At 47.9% G+C, this 24,242-nt stretch overlaps 1 pseudogene; it reads right to left on the bottom strand.

Moving 5' to 3' along the window:
- Positions 1–5,328: 5,328 nt before the first annotated feature.
- On the bottom strand, positions 5,329–9,765 carry LOC117193866 (annotated as a pseudogene).
- Positions 9,766–24,242: the final 14,477 nt, after the last annotated feature.

The raw sequence follows: 24,242 nt of genomic DNA, 5'->3' as shown, positions 1-24,242 counted from the left end.
GCAAGAAGTACTGCGGGAGGTCTGACTGCCGCGAAGCTGGCGACATGTGTCCTAAATCACGATACTCCTGGAGAAACTCCATATATTTTGCCTTAAGCTGTGCATTTTTTGCTAGCTTCCTCTCCAAATTGAGAAATCTACGTAGCGCCTGCTGATACGATTCTCCTAATTCCTCTAGACTGAATTTGGTTGGCAAACGCACGGAGTAAGCTCCGGACTCTAGGCGAATGCAGTTTGTGACGAAATGCTGTTCGCAATGAACATCTTCCTCCGAAATTGATGAGGGTGAATAATCTCCATCGACTTCCCAAAACCGCCTTACAATATCGCACAAATTCGTCTCGCAAGCGGAGATGACAGGGGGATCTTCAACGGCTGCTAGCGCCGCACGGGCTTTCTCAGAGTTTTTAATACTTCCTGACACTATCCAGCCAAGTTTCGTCTTCTGCAATGTTGGCAATTGGTCTGACAGTCGAATCTGTCCAACGCACATTAATTCGAAAAACAAACCAGCACCTATCAACAGATCGACACGCTGGGGCTTGGCGAAATTAGGATCAGCCAGTTTTAGATTATTTGGCATTGGCCAATCCTTTGCGTCTAGGCCGAAGTTAGGCTGCATTCCTGTGATTGAGGCAGTAATAATTGCAGAGAGGAAACCGCGATAGCTTTCGTCTTGAGATTGCAGGACGATGTCCACAGCCTTGCTGGATGGTAGAATTGACTCTTCAATACCGGCGATTTTAACGTGAGACGGGTGAGGATCTAACTGCAGCTGATTGGCGAGTCTCGATGTTATAAAGTTAACCTGAGAAGCGGAATCTAAAATGGCACGACATGGAATAAGCGATCCAAAACGGCCCCTGACATATACGATTGCAGTAGCTAGCAGCACGTTTTGGCTAGGCAGAGATTTTTGACTCGAGGGGGAGGGCTAATATATTTGCTTGCTACTAGGGCACTTGCAGGATCATGCTGGGTCGATTCCGTGCTCGGCGACGGCAACTCAGCGTCAGCGCCCGACTGCATGTGGAGCAGTGTGTGATGCTTGGCTTGGCAATTTCTACATGCATCTGACTTGCAGCGTTGCAATGAATAGCCTTTGTTGAGGCAGTTTAGACATAAATGGCGCTTCTTCACCTCCTTGTATCGAGAAAAAACAGGGAGATCTATAAATGCCTGGCATCGGGATATGTAGTGATCGGAGGATTTGCAATACTTGCATGTTGAGCTATTATGATCGTTAATGGAGGTGATTAGGGTGCTAGGTTTACTTTCTCCCACCTGCTGGCTAGGAATTGTTACCATAGCCGATCCCAAATTTTCCAGCATCCGACATCTTGCTTCCAAGAATGAGGCCATGCTTGACCACCGAGGCAATCCTGACGTCGGCAAGTTCTCTTCCCATTTCTCCTTGGTCTTGTGGTCCAATTTCGTGCCTATGATGAAGATCAGCATCCCATCGGAAATCTCCTGCGGGGTCGCCAAGGTCTGAAGTGCACGCAAGTGCGAATTGATTTTATCGCTGAGCGCGCGCAAGCCGATAGCAGAGCCCTTCTCCACCCCTTGCAGCCCGAAAATAGCCTTGAAGTGTGCCTGAAAATGTAACAGTTTATTATCGAATCGCAACATTAGAAAATTCAACGCCTTGTCGTAATTCTCCTCAGAAAGTTCCAAGGAACGAATCGTATCCAGCGCAGCACCATCTAGACATCCATGAAGATTTTGGCATTTTTCGATGATTGTTATACGATGGTCCTTGTGCACCATTGTCGAGAACATCGAGTGGAATTCTGGCCAATCCATGTAGTTCCCCCGAATCGCGGAAGCTGCAACTCGGGCATCCGAGAACGGCCTATACTATTATAGGCGAACAACGAAGAATTCCCCTCGAGAGTATGCCGAGCCGTTGAATTGGCAACATTTACCGTGCGAGCAGCCATCAACTCCCGCGACAGCCTGGACATAACCTTGACATAAACATTCGAAAAGTCCAGCCGGGCATCATGGGCTAACTGCAGGAAATCCAGCCTTTCAAGGCTCGTTTGAGCGGCTTCGAAATCCGCATTCATTCGCTCGATTTGCTCTAAGCGAGCTTGAAGTTCTGCCTCATCTAACTCGGCAAGCTCTTCCTTGGTGAGAAAGCGATCCATGGCCTTTAGTTGGCGCGCGATGGACTCGGCCTTGTGCTTGTAGAAATCTACATCACTGCGCTCGCGACATTGGTAGGCTCAGGTGCTGCCATGTTGAGGTTTTAAAAGAGTCACTCAGCACGACCGAAAAAGACACCCTGTATACGTATAAACGTGGGAACCGAAAGCAAAGGGATTACAGCTAATGCCTTTAGCTGTGCGAGCTGTCCGATTCCGCTTTGTACTCCGCTTGTGTGTATTAGTGAGTTCGCTGCACTGCCTACCGCACTGCACTGACCGAATTGTCGCGACAGAGAAATTAATAGCCAGCAATGCGTGTATGTAGGTGTATGTAAGTGTGTTTTAGCACCGAATTGTGCTTAACCGCCGAAAATTTGCTAGGGCTAACGAATGTCGATCGCGAATGATTATTAATTGGCACTGCAACTCAGAGATCACGTCGGGGTCACCAAATTTTATGTGGAGATAATGTTTTTTATCCCCAATCGGCCGACTAATTATTTCGAATTAAATAAAACTCGGCGCAGAAATAAAATTACGATATGTTCTTTAATGCGTGACATCCAAATTGCAAGTGTGGCTTGCCTGCCCTTTACATTGCGGCTCCGATCGCAAAGCGCAGCTTCGCTCGGCCGACGTCGGTAGGCAGACGCAAAGCGGAGATAGCGAAGAGCGAGCTGGCAGAGAGCGTTTAGCAGGGCAAGCAAGCGCAGAGCTTTAACAAACAATGGAGTGACATAGACATAAGTAACAAACAAAATAAGCGGCTGAGGGCCAAGAATTAGGTGCTATTTGGCAAGCAGCTAATCGGCTGGGTTCTGCTCCGAACAGAAGCACCAGTGTAAAAAACATCCGTTATTCCTTTTTTACATGCCTTTTTCCGACGTTTAGATTTTGAAGTCAACCGAGCAGGAATTCGATGCTGATCATGAATTAGGGCTCGCGCACACTATAGCTGAAAGCGGAGCTGAAATCGGCGCTGAAATCGGAGCTGAAAGCTCAGCTGATCTGAGAGCTTTTTTCAGGCAGAATCAGCTTGCAGGTGCGTACATTGTCGGCTGATCTGATTGCTGAAAGCCTCCCTGCCTCCCTTTGTCCATCTCCTTAAGTGGCATCAATAACTATCATTATAACTATTATTATTATATTTTTAATTAATTATTACTTCACAGCACGTACAGTAGCCAGACGGAAGTTTTCTTCGTTTTTTTTTAAATTCCGTGTATTTTAACCACATTTCCGTTGAGTTTGTATTCGTATTACTTTTATTTTACGAATTATTATTACATTTTTCAATTAATATTTATTTTGTATAATAATAAACATTGTGATGTCTTTCGAGCGTTTACTGTACTTGAGGACATAGTATATTATATTTGTTTGTAGGAGGGCGGATCACCGGATCACCGGTGACGAGTGACGGCTTTCCAGCGACGAGTGGGAAAATATCCAAAAGAAGAAGTCAGAGTTGTTCCAATAAATATGTTCCTTGTATTTCGGTATATATGTATGTGGACTGTAGGTGCGCGTATGTGCACGACGACAGCTTGTAGCGGGGTGGGAAACGTAACTAAAACTAGGCAATCGTCTGCTGCTGGCCTGAACATCCTCCCCCCCCCCCTGCAGGATGCAAAGCCCAATCGGTGTCTATGGCTGTGTGCATGCACCGGATACGATCCATCCGAACACCGTGCTCTGGGACACAGGAAGGCCGTCCTCGCGTGCCAGGAACCCGGGTTGGATCACTTTCGGGTAGACGTCGGCGCCTAAGACCAGAGAGATGGTGGCTGGTCGATGGAATTGCGCATCTGCGAGCTTCAGGTCGTCAAATCGAGCCCGGATCGTATCGCTCAAAGGTCGGATCGGCGTGCAGATGCGCAAACGGGGCTCGACCTTCAGGATGGCTTCCAGTCGGAAGTCGCCTGTCTTGGTACGAATGACCGCGGTGCACACCTTCTCGTTGCCGACGCGCGTAGTGGGTATCGTGAAGGCGGAGGCCAATGAGTCGTCAATGCACCTCACCGGCGTGCATGGGTCGATGAGCGCGCCCGTTTCGAAATCCTTCGAGCCCGTATCCAGGACCACCAGCGCCGTCGGGAGGATATTGAGGCTCCTATGTTGTAGAAGGGAGCTTACGGAGGGCGCCGGGGTTCCTACGACGGGGCGGTTCACGGGGTGACGGGGACGGCACTCACCTTGAGCCGCTGGACTCGCAAACGATGAGGTCGCGGTTCCTACGACCGGTCGGCTGACGGGCCGACGAGGACGGCGTTCGGCGTGAGCCGGCGTAGATGGCGGCGGTGCAGCCAGGTCTGGACGGGCTGGGCGACGAGGGCGGCGTCCGGCGTGGGCCGATTTAGCTGTCGACTGTATTCGCGAGGCTGAGCGGGCTGGACAGCGAGGCGCGGAGATGTGGAGTAGCGTGTGGTGGTTCTTGCCACACACCCCGCACAGCCCGCCTCTGAGGCAGTCCTTCCCGGAGTGCTGGTGCGCCAGGCAGTTGGCGCAGTATTTGTTTTTCAGGACGGCTCGGAGCCTCTTCTCAGGGCTCAGGCGCAGAAACACATGGCAGGTCCGTAGCGGGTGTATTCCTGAGCAGACTCGGCAACGGTAGGTGCCTCTACCCCGTGGATGCCGGCTCTCCCCGGTGCGGTTGGCGCGTGAGCGTGGGGCCATGTCTGGATACGATGAACTAGGAGGAAGGAAAGTGGTCGAAGAAGTATTAGTAATGAGACTTTGGAAGGTACATTCGCGTTATTGTTGGACGGAACTAGGGCGTTCTACTAGGAGGAGAACGACCTTTACAACAGGCCTTTTAAGGACCCGCGGGCAGTAAGGATATCTACCACACGGACTCTGTCGTCAGCGCCGGGATACACGGACTGGACTCTCCCGAGCCGCCATTCATTGGAGGGCAGGTTGTCTTCTTTGACGACAACCATATCCCCAACCTGGAGGTTTGGCGTCGTCTGCCACTTAGTGCGCTTGTGGAGCTCTTTGAGGTATTCCTCTTTCCACCGCTGGCAAAACTGTTGGGTGAGCGCCTTTAAATGCTGCAATCGATTGATTATTGATTTAAGGTCACCCTTTATTTCGGGTTCGGCCGTGGACATCAAGGGTCCCCCGGTAAGGAAGTGCCCGGGAGTAAGGGCCAGCAACTCAGTTGGATCTTCGGACATCGGCGAGAGCGGCCTGGAATTAAGGCATGCTTCGATCTTTGCGAGAAGCGTGGAAAGCTCTTCGAAAGTGTACTTCCGAGTGGACGTGGCTTTGTAAAAGAGAGTTTTGAAACTCTTCACCCCGGCTTCCCACAGACCTCCCATGTGTGGAGCTCCTGGTGGGATAAAACGCCACGAAACCCGGTGATGGCTGTACGCATCAGTTATCGAGCCCTTGAATGCTTCTAGGAAGTCACGGGTAAGCACCTTGGCGGCACCAACGAAAGTTTTGCCATTGTCGGAGTGAATGCGCTGCGGACACCATCGTCGTGCGACGAAACGAGCGAAGGCTGCAAGAAATTTCTCGGTCGTGAGATCCGACGTGGGCTCCAAATGGATCGCCTTCGTGGAAAAACACACGAACACACACACATACCCCTTGGCTATCAGGCACGCTCTGCCTGTGTAATTCCGTATTTCGTAGTCAATTCCGGTGTGCGTGAACGGTCTGGAAAAGGACGTTCGTTCCGTAGGAAGATCACCCATCATTTGGGCTTGCAACTTCTGTCTGTGGATGACGCATACCTTGCAGGAGTTTACCACCCCCTTCATGAGTTTCTGAACCTTGGGAATCCAGAACTTGGATCGGATAAGTCGCACCATTAGTTGGTTCCCGCCATGAAGAGTTATCCGGTGGGTGAATTGCGCGAGAAGGCGGGATAGCCGGCAGCGGTACCGCAGAATAATGGGATGCCGTTCGTCGTACTTCAGAAAGGTAGAAGTTGCGATACGGCCACATGCTCTTATGAGCCCATGTTGGTCTAGGAACGGGGTTAAATTCAGGATAGAACTTGACCTTGGCACTGGCCGCTTCTCGCTTTGGCAGTGATGCTCTTGGGAGTATTCCCTGCGCTGAGTCTCTAGGATAAGAGTGCGCTCAGCTTCGGTAATGTCTTCGCTTGCAAGGTGGTCCTCTTGTCCGGTGACCAGCTTCCGGCAGCGTTTTGTGAAGCGAAGGACATAAGCACGGACTCGCAGGGCTCTCTCCAGATTGGAGAACCGATCGAGGAAGTCTTCGGATGGGCTCGGTGCAAAATGAACCTTCAGAGCACGTTGCTCGAGGGTTATCACGGGATCGTCCCCGCATTGGGCTGGCCATTGATGCCGGGGCCCTTCCAACCACGCTGGTCCGTGCCACCAGAGTTGGTTCTCGACGAGCTCCTGTAAGGATACGCCCCTGCTGGCAAGGTCGGCGGGATTTTGTGCGGACGGAACGTGACCCCAATTCTCGACCCCGGTGGCTTGCGAAATTCTGGTCGCTCGGTTGGCCACGAAGGTAGTCCAGTGGCAAGCAGGCTTTTTCAGCCAGGACAGGACTATAGCGGAATCTGTCCAGAAGTAACAGGTTGTAGGTGCGCTTGGCATATTTGGCAGGATAGCCGTCACCATTTCGGACAGCAGCACGACGCCGCACAGCTCTAACCGGGGGAGCGATACAGTCTTAACGGGTGCGACTCGTGTTTTCGCGGTAAGCAACTGCACCTTGACCAGGTGGTCAGTCTCGATGCGTAAGTAGATCGCCGCACCGTACGCCTTTTCGGACGCATCGCAAAATCCGTGATGCTCGACCCTTACAGCTGGTTCGGAGCCAATCCACCTTGGAATGCGGATCTGGTCGAGAGCGGAGTAGCTCCGCAGAAAACTCTGCCAGCGCTGACGCATCTCGGTCGGAAGATCTTCGTCCCATCCCACTTCTTGCAACCAGATCTCTTGCATGAAGATCTTTGACCCGCCAACCAGCCTGCAGGGTCGAACAACCTTGCTATCTGGGAAAGCACCGCTCGCTTGGTATTGGATGCCGTAGATGCCAGTTCTGGCGGAACGAAGAAGAAATCGTCTGTTGTCGCCTTCCAGCGAATTCCGAGAGTCTTGGCTGTGCGTTCTGCCTCGAGTTCAAGGAAGTCGGTGTGAAGGAGATGGTCATTCGGAATGGTAGTCAGGATATCCTTGTGGTTGGACGTCCATTTTCTCAGTGGAAACCCGCCAGAACTCAGGGCGGCCTGTAACTCGCGGATAGCTAGTTGAGCCTCAGTGGGAGAGTCTGCTCCCACTAGGACGTCGTCGACATACATACAGGACCGAATGATGTGACTGGCTCTTGGGAATCGGGACTGGACATCGTCTGCAAGCTGTTGCAACACCCGGATGGCGAGAAAGGGAGCACAATTGACTCCAAAGGTGACAGTTTGCAGCTCATAGTCGCGTATCTCGCCCTCCTTGTTGCGAAACAAAATTCGCTGGAAGGGGGTGTGCTTCGGATCTACCCAAATCTGCCGATACATCTTGGTGATGTCAGCATTGAAGACGTACCGGTAGTAGCGCCACTTCAGGATCTGAAGGGTTAAGTCGGACTGGCGTTAAATACAACGCGGACTTTCGTGGTGGTGCTATCAGGCTTGAAGACAGCGTGGTGCGGCAGGTAGTAGGTTGAGGACCCATGAGTCGGAAGAACTTCTGTCATGTGTCCAAGCTCTAGGTATTCTTGGATCACGGTGTCGTACTGCTCTTGTAGGGGACTGTTTCTTTTCAAGCGATTTTCGTTTCTTAGGAACTGGGCCAGCGCGGTTGCCCTTGAATACCCCAGATCTGATCCGAGATGATCTGGGTCGCGAAACGGTAACGTGACGACGTATTTCCCGCTTGGCGTTCTTGACGTAGTTCGGAGGAAATTTCTTTCGCAGTACGAATCCGACTCGCTTTCTATTTAAGTAGGAATGTCCTCCACCTCCCAAAACTTTGTGAGGAGTTTGTCTAACGGAGTCTCTAGCTCGGTGGAAATTTGCGTGGAGAAGGATGCGACCCTGCCTTGTACCGTGTTTGGCACTGGGCCTGTAAGAACCCATCCGAAAATGGTCTCCTGTCCGAGGAGAGATCCACAGATGTTCGTCTGTGAGCCGCTCAAGAGGATGGATGGAAGGATGTCGGCACCAATCAGGACATCTATTTGTGAGCTTGCGTAAAATGTCGGGTCTGCCCATGGCAGGTTCGGCAAGTCTCGCAACGAGTGTTGCGGGATCGGATGGGAGGGAAGGCTGCCTGATAGTTCCGGCAGGACATAGGCTGGGGCGTCCAAGTGTAAGCCCGGCTTAGTCGGGGAGCGGATGGAAAAATGGCAGAGCTTCTTGGACTGAGCGGATATGGTCTGATTGAGGCCCGAGACCTGTGCCTGGGCGAGTCGGAATGGCAACTTAATGATCTGGAAGAGACGTTCCGTAATGAACGACGCCTCGGAGCCCGGGTCGATTAGAGCGCGGGCGCGAAAGTTTGTCCCCAAGTGGCAAATATTAATAATAGCCGTGCCCAGGAGTACCGCCCTCTTGCCGGAGGCGAAATAGTTCTGAACGCTAGGCTGAGCTTCGGCAGGAGTCGAAAGTGGTACGGAGTTGGGCACGGATTGGCTGGAAACTGGAGTGCCACGGTGCAGCAGCGTATGATGCCGGTCTCCACACGTATTGCAGTTGTGGGCGCTTTGGAATTCACGAATCTGGTGACCTCTTCCGAAACAGTTTAAGCAAAGAATTTTTTGCTTAATATAGCTGGAGCGAGCATCAGTTCTCATCTGAAGGAATTGAGGGCATACCCGGATCGGATGGTTCTCTTTGGAGCAAAGATCACACGTTCTCCGCTTCGGATCCACAGTTGTTCCGAACGAGTGAACCCGCCTTGCAACAGGGCTCCCTTGGGAACGGAATGGGTTGGGATTGCCCTTTGAACTCTCTGACGTGGGTAGACTCGCCCTGGAGTGGGCCTGAGTCTCCATGCCTGGATGGCCATCCTCGGTCACCTCGAGAGACAGGTACCGCTCCGCCAGGAACTTGTCCATAGCGTGCCAGGTGGGAATTTCGGAATGGGTTGGGATTGCCCTTTGAACTCTCTGACATGGGTAGACTCGCCCTGGAGTGGGCCTGAGTCTCCATGCCTGGATGGCCATCCTCGGTCACCTCGAGAGACAGGTACCGCTCCGCCAGTAACTTGTCCATAGCGTGCCAGGTGGGAATTTCGGACTTGTGTGTCACGGACTGCTCCCAAAGCTCCAAAGTCGCTTTCGGCAACTTCGCGGATATGAGGTACACTAACACTCCGTCAGCGAAAATGCTGTCTGTGGAGACCTCGGAGTGGTTGAGTGTCGTAAGGCACTTGTGGACGGCCCTCTGAAGCTCTTTTAGCGCTGCAGCTGACTCGGTGCGGATTTGGGGCAGACTGAAAAGGATCTTCAGCTGGGCTTTGAGTATCAGCCTCTTGTTTTGGAAACGCTCACGGAGGGCGCTCCATGCGGACGCGAACCCTTCGTTCGTGAGTGGAGCCTGTGCCACTATGTCGTGGGCCTCACCGCTTGTTTTTTTGTTGAGGTGGAACAGTTTTTCTACTGGAGCCAACCTCGGGTTCTCTATACATATGGCGGTGAACAGGTCTCGGAACGTGGGCCACTGCTGGTAGTCCCCACTGAAAACATCAGTGTCACATGGAGGAAGACGGCAACCGCCGGGAGTCGGCACTTGAATGGCCCGTTGAGGCGTGTGAGGGACAGTCGGGGGTTCGAGCTGATCGTTCAGTTCGGCAAGGCATTGCGCGTAGACCGCGTAGCAGTCATCGTACATCCCCTGGACGTCAGCTGCCCCCTCTGGATCTACTTCCGTTATCGCCTCCACACAGGCCTCGAACTCCGCGTCCACCTTCGCCCACAGGCTTCGGAGTTGATCTCGATGGACTTGGGAGAGCGAGCGGGTTGGTGTGCTAGCATCTGGAGCGCTGAGCTTCTGGTCGAAGCGTGTCAGTCTGCTTGCAGCCAAGGCAAACTTAGACCGTGCGGAACTGGCGACCGATTGGGCCATAGTGCTCGGAACCGTGCGAGGGACGACCGAGGGGAGCAACAAGGCCTCAAAGGCATGTGGTGTGTGAGCCCTGGACGTGGTCGGACCTCGCTCAGCTGGGGCCGGACGGGAAGCTGTGGGAGTAGTGATTGAGGCGTTGGAGCTGGGTGGATGGGTCAAACTCAGCGAACTCCCCCGCCTATATTCTTGCGAGATTTCTTCTCACCAGTGGGCATGGTTGGCTGATGGATTTGCGATAGCGCGTATCAGAGTCGCAGGTGAGCGGAAATGGAGAAGATGAGGTTGTGAACGACGAACCGTGGTTATGTGGCCTTGGCGGGATTTATCGCGAGTATTTATATAGTAGAAGTCGGGCACCGTGGCCGGAATATATAAATATAAAATACTACGATCAAATAAAAAACAAAGGGCCAACCAAGAGCGACTAATAAGGATGAGCAATGATATGGATGCACAAGGTACCCCTATATAGAGTCGGTTGCAAACGAATGTTGAAAACAATATACCCTCGAAGTGCTGGGTAGCGCTACATTTGGCGTTCCGTTACGGTCAAGCGCGGCACCGAAAAATATTCTCCCACCAACAACAGCGCAAGCAAACGGTGGAGAAGCGAAAGCGAAAGGAAAAACGAAACGAATGCACCGCTGCTGCTGCTTGTATGTGTGTGCGTATGGATGTAAGTGCTATGTACCGTGGCTTGGGTTGACGACCCAACTTTTTGGCGAGATGTAAAACAACGGTTAAAACGGTGGATGACCGTTTTATATGCAATATGTATAATTTTCAAATGCGTATATGTAAGATAAATATATATGTGGTGCCGTACGTATGGATCGTGTCTTATTTTTGTTGGCAATATAATTAGTTAAATACGGAGACGCAGTGATTAATTTTCTCTATTTATAAAACCGAAAACCGATGGAGCGTTGAGCATGGAAAAAAAAACAACAAACCAATTGCAAGCATATGAATTTATGATTGTTGTCAGCCGCTTGGATTGCGTTGCGATGTGTACATGTGCTTGTATGCATGTGCATATGTCAGCAACCAAAGCTCAGCTGGTAGCTGGGAGAGGTAGGAATATATACACTGGATCGGAGGTTGACCGCAGGAGCTTGCTCGGATCAAATTAAACCTTTGGAGAAGTAGGTGGCCACAACCGTTGGCAGAACGAAGTATGGTTTAATTTGGAGCTAGAGCGAGAAATGGATACATATGTATGTATGTACATATGTATGCCACGGGTACTCGGACTGGGATGGAAAACTCGCACAAAATCACTGCACTGGTGTTGGGCTTACTTATCTTGAACTTAGAGCGATCCGCCGATGCTGGCTGGGGTAAGCTTCTCCTTATGGGGAAGGCGAAGATCCGGCTCGAAGGACCAATGTTTGTAGGAGGGCGGCTCACCGGAGCGGCTTTCCAGCGACGAGTGGGAAAATATCCAAAAGAAGAAGTCAGAGTTGTTCCAATAAATATGTTCCTTGTATTTCGGTATATATGTATGTGGACTGTAGGTGCGCGTATGTGCACGACGACAGCTTGTAGCGGGGTGGGAAACGTAACTAAAACTAGGCCTTATGCTCCATGATGGCTTGAGCGCCGGGTGGATCGTGGGTCGTAAAGTCTCCCGAGTGCCCCTCCGAGCGCGCGAGAGCGAGTTGAGACCGGAGCGCACGAAGTTGGCACAGTGCGCGGCAATCGTCTGCTGCTGGCCTGAACAATATTTATTATTGACATATGAAAATGGTAAATAATAAAACTTTTTTGCTTAATTTATCGCCTTCCAGAAATTATAGAAATAAAACTATTATTCAAATATTTTCAATAATTCCGCTTATTCCCCAGCGCTGGGTTAACCGTAATTTCGCTTAACAATGTTTTGCAGCCCATTTTCGATCACTTATGAACCAATACACTTGAACAAAATCAGCAATCAGCTTGTTGAAAAAACAAACATGCTTGATCGATCAAACTAAGCTGAGCTGATTTCAGCGAGCTTTTTCAGCCTTCAGCTCAGCTCAGTCTGCAATGTGCGCACTTGCACCGGTGCAGTGTGTTTGTTTTTTCAGAGCTTATAAGTCAGCCATCAGCTCCGATTTCAGCTCCGCTTTCAGCTATAGTGTGCGCGAGCCCTTAGTATTCGATGTGTCCTGCGACATGGCTGTAAATGGCATTTCTACACGATTTCTACATTGGTGCATTGGAGAAGAGGGTGAGTCCATAAAGCGTCTTCAAACTACTGGAAAATACTAAAAATACCAATCAGTTTGACCGCGGACGCGGAATTCACCAATTGCAACGCGATGTATTTCCGCGCAACAATCGATCTCATCTCAATTAAACCAGTAACCCCATACAGTATATATTCGTAGATGTGCCGGTTCATACACCGAACATGTTGCAAACGAACTGTCTAGATTAGATCACAGGGTCTTCGGCTACCAGCGCCGCAGCCGAATTTTTTGTTCACGGAAATAACCCCCCCAATTCATAAGCCGCCGAATCATAATGATTATTTTAAATGATCTCTTCCTTCACAGAGAACTTACGAGTATGTACCCTACGCTTTGCCACAAACCGAGTCGTTTTCGATTTCCACCTACCAGATGTAGGACTCCATCCAGCATTACCAAGCATTACCGAGGCGTAGTCGAGACAGACCGAGTCCTATCCCAGCAGGACAGAAGCGCACCCCTTGCAAGATCCGAACCAAACAAGCCATCGTCATCCTTCGATCCTTCGAAACCACGGGAAACCAATCTAGATAGATATCGTTGTTAGGTTTAAGGATATACATACGCGTCTATTCATTTATATAATAGATAAGATATTTTCCACTTGTTTATTTATTTATGTTAAGCTAAGTTATGATAAATAAAATTATTGGAAAACCATCCTTGCTGTATCCTCTACCGGGGAAACTATCCAGATTACAAAACAACGTGGCACGCCCACATTGGTTCACAAACAGCGGAGAAAAATAAATATTTTTTATTGGGCAAACGGTGGCTCCGGAGTTCTTTACACCGAGCAATGTGCTTCCTTCGAGCACCCAACTCCCCAACAGCATCAATCCCATCCCTGCAGTTTCTGTGGCCGTCACTTCTGACGCGGTGAGTGCTCCTAGTGCGGGTGTGCTGGTTGCTGACGACGTCTTGCCAATTCCTGCTCCAATTCCTGCTCCAATTCCTGCTCCAATTCCTGCTCCAATTCCTGCTGCAATTCCTACTCCAATTCCTGCTACAGCCATTGCTGCCAATTCCTCTGCCCTTGTACCGAGATCTCTTTTAGGAGTGGCTCCACCATCTCGATCTCGCTCGGGACTTCAACTTAAAGCAGTGGTCCCTCGGAAAGCAATATTTGTTTCTCGTCTTATTCCTGAGGCTACAACGGAGGATGTTAAACAACATCTTGCCGCTAAAATTAACACTTCGCCTGTTGATATAGTTGTGACTAAATTTACATTTAAACATAAGCGCAACATATCATCCTTTAAAAATCTTCTCCCTGATTCTTTACTATCCTGTTCTCTAGAACCGTCAATATGGCCTGAGCATACAATTGTGCATGAGTTCCTTCTCAAAGATTCGAACTCGAATCCAAGAATTACCGAACATGCTCCAAAAAACTGATGTACTATTTTTCCATGCACTATCAGAACGTTCGCAGTTTGCTGGGAAAGTTGCGTCAAATTCATACTAATAGCGCGTCCTTTGATTTCGATGCCATCGCGTTTACCGAAACCTGGCTTAACTCCTCTGTCAATGATCACGAAATTTTCATTGATAGTTACACTATTTATAGAATGGACCGCCCATCTTTTGCAGGTGGGGTTCTGATTGCAGTTAAATCTGTTTTCTCATCTGAGTTATTCCCATTCAATAACATTCATGGAATTGAATTTGTTGCAGTCAAAGTTCGTGTTGGCTCCGCATTTTTCTATTTAACCTGCTCTTACATTCCTCCCAGGTCTGATGCTGAGCTTTACTTACACCACCTTTCAGCAATTAATAATGTTGTTTCTACATTAGGGTGCAATGATCGAATTATTGTCATGGGGGACTTTAACCTCCCATTTCTTTCTTGGCTGCCTTGTAATGACGCTAACCTGTTGTTTCCCAATTGCCATAATGACTTTATCAATGGGCTAACGGATATTTCCCTTGTCCAAATTAATGCCGTTAAAAACATTAGGGACAGACTTCTTGACCTCGTTTTTGTTAACGATGGTTCTCTTGCTACTGTATCTAGAGCAAGCCCAATATCTCTCCCTGAAGATCCTTACCATCCAACTTTGTTGATATCACTGGAGTGTACACAATCTGGAGGTGCTGACAGTTCCATGGCTCCTTGTCACATAAAGTGTTTTCGCAAAACAAACTTTATTGATTTAGATCTACATCTCTCGCGTGTTGATTGGTCGTTTCTTTATTCATTACCGAACATAGATGCAACTGTTAACTCGTTTTATAGTTCTATTTACTCCGCCCTTAATACGTTTGTTCCAGATATCACTGTACCTGTATCGTCCAAGCCTCCCTGGTTCTCCAAGTATTTGTCATACTTAAAAAATAATAAATCCCGGCTCTATAAAAAGTACCAGAAGTCGGGCTCCACGTTGGCCTTAGCTCTATACTCCTCCGCTCGCTCTCTGTTCCTTGCCGTCAATAGTCAGTGTTATAATCATTACCTTTCACAATGTAGTAGTAACTTTCGTAGTGATCCTAAAAAATTCTATTCGTTCGTTAATTCTAAGCGCAAGTCAAACGTTTTTCCTCCGTCCCTTCATTACCAGAACAAAACAGAAGCTTCTGCTGTTGGTATTGCAAATTTATTCGCTAACTTTTTCCAAACAACGTACTCGTCTCATATTGACAACGCATCCACTCCGTATCCGTACCAGCTACCTCAAGCTAAAAGCATTTTTCTGCCCTTTTTCGAGGAAAGCGTTGTTCTGGAAGGTTTGTCATCTATGGACATATCGTTTTCTGCGGGTCCAGATAAAGTACCAAGTTGCATCTTAAAACACTGTGCCCAGTCCCTTTGCAAACCCTTGACCTTTCTCTTCAACCTCTCCTTGGAACAGTCTTGTCTCCCAGTAATTTGGAATGAGTCCTACATCATTCCGCTTCACAAAAAAGGTTCAAGATCAAACATTGAAAACTATCGTGGTATCGCAAAGCTTTCCGCCATCCCGAAGCTTCTTGAGTTCCTGGTCTCCCGGCAACTGCAACATCTTTGTTGCAGCTTGATATCTCCGTCGCAACACGGTTTTTTCAGACATCGTTCAACATCGACTAACCTTCTTGAGTTTTCTAACCTAATCCACCGTGGTTTTCAAATTGGTTTGCAGACGGATGTAGTTTTAACGGACTTCAGCAAGGCATTCGATTCTGTGAACCATGCTCTGCTTATTCAAAAGCTCTCTTTATTAGGGTTCCCAACGAATCTTCTAGATTGGATTTTGTCCTATCTCTCTAACCGTACTCAACGTGTTTTGTTTTCTAACGTGTTGTCAAATACTGTTAATGTTACTTCAGGTGTGCCACAGGGAAGTCATCTGGGCCCGATTCTGTTTATTTTATTGGTGAACGACCTTCCTCAAGTTATAACAAACTCTACTACACTAATGTATGCTGATGATGTCAAAATCTGTCTTTCTTACTCTGGTGTTCAACTAATCTTCTTTTTCTGAACCTTTCCAAATGCAAACTTATGACATTTTACCGTCGCGCTCCTCATTTTGTCTCATATGTTCTAGGAAATCATGTCCTTGAGCGAATTTCGAGTTCAAATGACCTCGGAGTCCTTTTTGATCATAAGATGTGTTTCAACACCCATATAGCTGCAACTGTAAATAAAGCTAAGGGTGTTTTAGCGTTCATCAAGCGTTGGTCCAAGGAGTTTGACGACCCGTACGTTACGAAACAACTGTACATCTCGTTAGTACGTCCTATATTGGAGTATTGTTCTTGTGTGTGGAGCACGCAGTATAAAGAGCAGCAGGCTGTTATTGAATCCGTGCAAAAGCAATTTTTAATTTTTGCCCTTCGGAACTTTAACTGGGACTCGGGTAGAATCTTGCCACCCTACCGGTCTAGGCTAAATCTTATTGACCTGCCGTCGTTGCACCATCGCAGAATATGCAATGGCGTAATTTTCGTGCACAAGCTCCTTCTTGGGACTGTTGACTCCCAAACTCTCTTGGGTCAGATTGACTTGGCCGTTCCATCCAGACCTACCCGTACTTTTAGGCCTATCCGTCTACCCATATGTAGGTCTAATTATGCTGATCATGAACCTTTTAGGGTTTTATGCCATAATTATAACTCCCTCTGTCAAACCCTATCCCCTGAACTGTCTCTTAAACTAATTGCATGCAATATTTATAATCATTTAAATTTAGCTAACTTTTAACTTATCCTTTTCCGCCTTTAGTAACGAAGTACCATTATTAACAGATAATTTGTTAATTTAATAAATAAATAAAAAAAAAAAAAATGTCCTTGATCCTTGATAAGGACTCCATTGAATCAGGGACTTTTTTCCGATCAAAGGAAGCCGTCGCACGCCTATATCGGCCCACAAATAGCCTAGAAAATGTGTAATGTTGGGGTTGCTGGAGTCCTTACCGAAGGATCAAGAAGATTTTTCTGATCCCGGAGGGCCGTGGCACGCCTAGATCGGCTCACAAATAAGCGAGAAAACAAGATATATATGTATGGAGCAAATATCCTTGGTCCCTTGGTCCTTGATACGGAATGCATTAGATTAAGGAAGCAATTCCGGCTCCGGGAAGCCGTCGCCCGTTTAGATCGGGCCACAAATAACGGCGAAAACAAGATATATATGTCTGTAGCAAATATCCTTGATCCTTGGTCCTTGATAAGGACTGAATTAGTTCAAGGAAGCTATTCCGAGTACGCACGCCTAGATCGGGCCACACAAAACACACAACAAAAGTTGCTGTAAAAAAATTTTTTTTGTTGTACAACTTTCAACTTGTGACCGCTCAAATAGCCAAAAACGGGAATCTCAAACCTGGGATACCAGGAAAACAGAAATCAGCAGAAAGGCGCTAGTTTTTTTAAAATTTCTTTTTCAGTTTTTTCATATTTTCTTTGGCTGCTCAAAATGGTGGAAAACGAGAATTTCAAATCTGGGATACCAGGCGAACAGAAATCAGCAGAAGGTCGTTGGGTTTTTAAAAATTTCTTTTCTTTGAAATTCTCTCTCCACAATTTCTAGTCCGATCATTCCGTATCAAGGACCAAGGGTCAAGGATATTTGCTATAGATATTTGCGTGCCATTGCCCGCCGGGATTAAACAAATCTCATTGATCCTTCGGTAAGGACTCCAGCAACCCCAACATTACACATTTAGTTTTCTAGTCTATTTGTGGGCCGATATAGGCGTGCGACTGCTTCCTGTGATCGGAAAAATGTCCCTGATTTAATGGAGTCCTTATCAAGGATCAAGGACACTTTCCCCCATCAAAAATATTTAGTTTTCTCCCCCATACAAGGATGATTTTTCAATAGTTTTATTCATCGAAACTTAGCTTAGTATAAATAAATAAATAAGTGGAAAACATTTGCATATACTATCTAAATATATATATACATATATCCTTAAACCTAACAACAACTATATCTATCTACCTCCTCCCTTGGTTTCCATAGTCAAAGTCCTTGTTATCGATGGCCAGATCGAAGGATGACGATGGCTTGTTGGGTTCGGATCTTGCAAGGGGTGCGCTTGTGTCCTGTTGGGATGGGCCTCGGTCTGTCTCGAATAATGCTTGGATAGGACTCCATCTGGTAGGGGGAAATCGAGTACGGCTCGATTTGGCAAAGCGTAGGGTATATACTCGTAAGTTCTCTGTGAAGGAAGATATATTTTAAAATTATCGACAATTACATATGTATACTGATTAACTTACGCGGCTCGAAGCTGAATCCCAGCGTTTGATTCGGCGGCGTATGAATGGGAGGGTTGCTGACATTATTTCCCGTGGGCGTGAATCGAAAATGGCTATGACCCGCAGTAGGACAACCAGTGGCTGCCACAGTCCAACCAAGAGCACATCCCTTGGACCTCCCGAGAGCGCGAGGAGCTACGGCGGAATCACCGGCGGAGGAGGTACCGACGGCAAGCGGACGGGAAAGGCGGAGAAAACAGCGTGGGCTCACGTCCTGTGTATGAACTGGCACACCTACGAGTATATTCTGTATGGTTAGTAATTAAACCACTAACAATCGAAATAACAAAAATGCAGATTAAAATTCTTTAGTTTGTTTATTTCAATTTCAATGGGGGCGGGGGATTGTACAAAACACATCTGAGAAATGTATGTACATTTCGAATGGATTATGGCTAAATAAATGTGGGCCCTTCGTTAATTGTAATTGTTGCATACTCGTATTTGCTTATTAAAAGAAAATTCCGTTCTAAAACACATGCGTTTATGTAGTTTGATGTGCCTCAATCAATGAAAAACATTTCGTTTTACTTAACAGTATGTGTGGCGGGGGTGAAGTGAATAGAGTGATATATAATAATGGATACATATAGAGGGTAAGGTAAGGCTAGAGAGATGGATAACAATGAAAATGCTGTAAACTGTGGGCCGGACTTGCGTTCGTTTACCCGCGAATTGGGAGGGGAAAGTAGATTTCGCTTAACTTATCTACATTCAAAGAAGGAATGACTTAAGAGTTAGTTAAAAGTTCTTAGCAGTAATTGTGTAGACCGCAAAACATTGAAAAAGCTGAAAGTTTAAAAATATAACGTAATTATACCCGATACTCAAAATGAGTATTGGGGTATATTAGATTTGTGGTGAAAATGGATGTGTGTAACGTCCAGAAGGAATCGTTTCCGACCCCATAAAGTATATATATTCTTGATCAGCATCAATAGCCGAGTCGATTGAGCCATGTCTGTCTGTCCGTCTGTCCGTCCGTCCGTCTGTCCGTCTGTCCGTCCGTCCGTCTGTCCGTCTGCCCGTCCCCTTCAGCGCCTAGTGCTCAAAGACTATAAGAGCTAGAGCAACGATGTTTTGGATCCAGACTTCTGTGATATGTCACTGCTACAAAAATATTTCAAAACTTCGCCCCGCCCACTTCCGCCCCCACAAAAGACGAAAATCTGTGGCATCCACAATTTTAAAGATACGAGAAAACCATACGATCTCTACGCAGAATCGTAGAGAATGACCATATCTTTTAGACTGCAGAATTTGAATAAGATCGTATTATTAATATAGCCAGCATCAAGAAAACAATTTCATTTTTTCTCGCCCTGTCTCTCTCTAACACACACGTAGCATAGGCGGCTTTGCTTAGAGTAAAACATTAGCGCCTAGATCTCAGAGGCTAGAAAAGCTAGAGCAACCAAATTTGGTATCCAGACTCCTAATATATCGTACCGAGATGAGTTTGTTTCAAAATTTCGCCACACCCCCTTCCGAAACTCTGGGGATATTCACAAATCTCAAAGACTATTAACGCTAGAGTAACCAAATTTGGTATCCGCACTCCTGTTAGGTTAGGTTAGGTTGACCCGGACGGCCCTCAGAGGGGGCCCCACATAGGCCAGTATGGGGGGGGTATGAACCGTCGCGGCAGTGTTTAGTGGGTTTTGAAGTCCTCGAGGATCGAGGTATTTTTCGCATAGGCCAGTAGTTGCTGTGGCGTCCTCTTGGAGGCATCTTCCAGTGATGCCAGCACTGGGGCGCCCAGGTATCTCCTCCTTGCCCTTAAGAGAGCAGGACAGTTGCAGATGAGATGTTCTAGGGTTTCGGTTGCCCCAGGTTCGTCACATTTCCTACAACTGTCTCTGTTTGTGATTCCTAGCTTTGTCGCATGCGCCGCAGCCAGGCAGTGTCCCGTTAATATTCCCACTAATAATCTGCAGTCCTTCCGTGGTAGGTGCAGCAGGTAGTGGCTGAGTTTGTCATTGCGTTCCTTGCACATGATTTTCGAGGTTCTGCAGGCGGTGGTACTCCTCCACCTACATTCGGTTTGTGATCCGGCCTGCTTTTCTAGATCGCTTTGCAGCGTTCTGAAGGAGACAGGCACGTTCTCGGTTCTCGTATTCGCCAGCCCGACGCCTTTCTTAGCTAGTACGTCCGCCGTCTCGTTCCCTTCGATGCCCTGGTGGCTGGGAATCCAGTAGATCCGCACTGACTTTGTCGTGCTTAGGGTATCTAGTGCCTCCCTGCTCGCCAAGACATTTCTGGAACTGACTGCGGACGACTGCATGGATCTTATCGCCGCTTGGCTGTCGACGAATAGGTTGACCGCATCGTGTGCTCTTTCAGTGAGAAGAGCGACTTCTGCTGCTTTCCTGATGGCAAAAACCTCTGCCTGGAATATGCTACAATGGTCCGGTAGCTTATATGACAGCCTTATCTCAGGGTCTGTACAGTATAGGCCCGCTCCTACTCCACCGTCCATTTTGGAGCCGTCCGTATATATATTGAGGTGCTCCGTTTGGTCTCTTCCGATTTTCCAGTCTTCAGGTCCCAAGGATGCAGTTGTTTTTACGTCGAGGCATGTTTGGGGGGTCATGTAATCAGTTGATCTGTTCATTTCCCTTCCAATTGAACTATGCCCGTATTCTTGTGGCGACATATTTCCTGAAGCGATGAGGCGTTGTGCTGCCTTTCCTGCAGTCAGACGGGCGTGGATGTCTAGCGGTTCGATTCCAAGTAGGGTTTCGAGTGCTTTTGTTGGGGTTGACCTCAGCGCCCCTGTAATACAGAGCAAAGCCTGTCGCTGAGTCCTTTCCATAAGCTTATGATACGTTTTCTTTCCAGTAGCTTGCCACCACACTAAGGCTCCATACAGCAGAGTTGGTCGCACCACCGAGATGTAAATCCAATGCATCAGAGCCGGAGATAGGCCCCATGTGCTGCTGAGCATCTTCTTGGATGCATAAAGCGCAATGGTGGCCTTCTTCACCCTTTCCAATACATTGGGTTTCCATGCCAGTTTACTATCCAGTACTGTGCCCAGGTATTTGACTTGTGTTTTTGGGGTTAGCCTAGTTTGATTGATCTTCGGGGGGGTCCATGTCGGTACCTTGTACCTCTTGGTAAAGAGGATGAGGTCCGTCTTATCCGCGTTGATACTGAGTCCTACTTCTTCCGCCCACTCGCGTATCTCCCTGAGTGTTCGTTGCATAAGTGAGCTGAGGGTCGATGGGCAAACACCCGTAATAAGTATGCTTATGTCCTCCGCATAAGCTGTTATTATTGGGGCCTTCCTTTCGTATCTCTTGATGAGGTCGTCGACCACCAGATTCCACAGGAGGGGCGACAGGACTCCACCCTGGGGTGTGCCTCTGTGTGCCTCTTTCACCATGGAAGCGGTGCCCCACTCTGATTGCACCCGTCTGCAACCTAGGAGGTTCCTTATCCACAGGTTGATTGCTGGGTGTGTATTAGTTGCTACCAGGCAATTTGTTATTGCTTCCGTAGCCACGTTGTTGAATGCTCCGGAGATGTCCACGAATACTCCCAGTGCATACTTTTTATTGTGAAGGGCTTTCTCAATGGTAGCTACTACCGAATGTAGTGCGGGCTCCACCGATTTCCCTTTAGTATAGGCATGCTGGTTGGTTGACATCAGTCCCCCTACCTCATTCCTGATGTGTAAGTCCAGCAGCTTTTCTAGCGTTTTTAATATAAAGGAGGTAAGGCTTATCGGTCTATAGTCCTTGGGACTCGCATGGCTGCACTTTCCTGCCTTTGGGAGGAAGACAACTCTCGAGGTTCTCCATTGGATAGGGATATAGCCAGTACTTATACAAGCTGTGAATATTGCGGAGAGCCATGGGGTAATCGCCTCTTTGGTCACCTGCATCATGGCTGGGAATATCCCGTCAAGTCCTGGTGCTTTTGTGCCCGCAAAGGAGTCTATTGCCCAGTGGATTCGCTTGGTGGTTAACAAATCTGTTGGGGGTGTTGTTCCTCGGTTGCTAGGTCCTGGTGCTCTTTGGCATCAGCGACCTCGGTGCAACCAGGGAAATGTTCCTCCATTAGTGCTGTTAGGGCTTCGTCACTGCCCTCTGTCCACTGTCCGTCATCTAGCTTTAATTGGCTTTGTATGGTAGGCTGCTTAGAGAGCAGCTTCCGTAGCCGTGCGGTTTCTGGTACTTTCTCGATGTTGGAGCAGAAGGTCCTCCACGAGTTCCGTTGTGCTTTACGTATTTCCTTCTTGTAGCTCCTGAGTAGGAGTCTGTATTCCTCATAGACGATCCCTTCGTTCGCTTGTTTGGCGATCTTAAAGAATTCCTTGAGGTTGTCCCTTTGAAGAGAGAGATCCCGGCTCCACCAGAGTGGCTTGGACCTCTTCTTCGTCCTCGAGGGCTTGCACGATGTGTGGTAGGCGTCCAGCAACGCGTTGGATAGGGTCTCTAGAGACTTCTCTATGTCCTCCGCGGATTTCACTGTGCCCAGACTCGCGAGCTTCGAAGTAACTGTCTTTTTAAACTTTTCCCAGTTTGTATTCCGGGGGTTTCTATAGACTATTACCTTCGAAGAATGTTTGAAGTCGCACTTAAACTGAATGTACTTGTGATCTGAGAAGGAGGGTCTTTCAAGGACCCTCCAGCTAGATAGCGTTGCTAGTGTTAGGTCTAGCACGTTGGATGAAGTCGGACCTACGAAGGTGTGCTCCTCCCCGACGTTTGCTATATATAGATTAGTATAAAGTATAAAGTCTAAGAGTGACTCACCTCTATCATTGATGTCGGTGCTTCCCCACACATTGTGGTGGGCATTGGCATCCGTCCCGATGACGAGTTGATAGTTTTTGGTGCCGGCTTCTGTCACCAGGCTCCTGAGTTCGTCGGGTGGTGCGGGTCTGTCGTGAGCCATGTAGCAGGAAGCCACCAGAAGGCGCTTTTCCTCGCTTTCCAGCATCACAACCGTCAGGTCATCCGTGCTGTAATGAGACATAAGGTAAGAATGGATTCCCTTTCGTACGAGTACGAAGGTTCTGTTCCTGCTTTCCGATGTTGCGTACAGAGCCGTTGCTGAACAACTTCAAATCTACCTCGAATCCGTGGAAAAATGGGCAAAAAAATGGAACATCACAATTAACGAAACAAAGTCAGTTAACGTAAATTTTACTTTAAGAAGCAAGCACCCACCAGACCTAACCTTCAACGGAAATATAATTCCGCGCAAGAGCAGTCACTGCTACCTCGGTGTCCACTTCGATAAAAGCCTAACTTGGGGACCGCATATCAGAGCTACAGTCATCAAATGTCAAAACAAACTCAAAAAGTTGCACTGGCTCATGAACTCAAAAAGTAAGCTTCCCCTACGCAATAAAGTCATATTGTACAAGGCAACTATAATCCCTATATGGACATATGCCATTCAAGTCTGGGGATGTGCAGCGAAGACGCATCTGAATAAAATCAGAGTCATGCAAGCGAAGGCTCTAAGGGCGATGACAGGTGCCCCGTGGTTTGTTCGGACCACAATGCTGGAAAGAGATCTCCTCATCCCAAAAATTGGAGATCAAATAAACCATCATAGCAGTCGATACAACGATAGGCTCATTAACCATCCAAATGAAACAGCTAGAGGATTACTGCACCCCCAAATCCCACGCAGACTCAAACGTCTCCACCCATTGAACATAAAAAATAAAAAAATTTGCTGAATAACACATCATTAAAATGTATATATAAACCTAATCATTAAACTCTTATAATATGTAGTAAGCCAATGTAAATATCACTAATATTAGATCATAGTATAAGTAAAGCTGATTTCTAATAAAATAAAATTAAAAAAAACAAAAAAAAAAACCGATGTTGCGTAGAACAGGTTGGGATTTAGTCCGGCCACTGAATTGCCTGTCGCAATCCAGGGCTCCGGGACTAGAGCTATGTCGGCGAGCCCTTGCTCCATGGCGATGAGGAGCTCCGCCGACGCTACCTTGCTTTTATGCAAGTTTAGCTGCAGCACACTCAGCATGGGTGGCTGGCTAACTTGCATCCGACGGGTTGACTA

This window comes from Drosophila miranda (genome assembly GCF_003369915.1).
Source record: "Drosophila miranda strain MSH22 chromosome Y unlocalized genomic scaffold, D.miranda_PacBio2.1 Contig_Y2_pilon, whole genome shotgun sequence".
Lineage (NCBI taxonomy): Eukaryota > Metazoa > Arthropoda > Insecta > Diptera > Drosophilidae > Drosophila > Drosophila miranda.
This window is presented reverse-complemented; position numbering and strand designations above follow the sequence as displayed.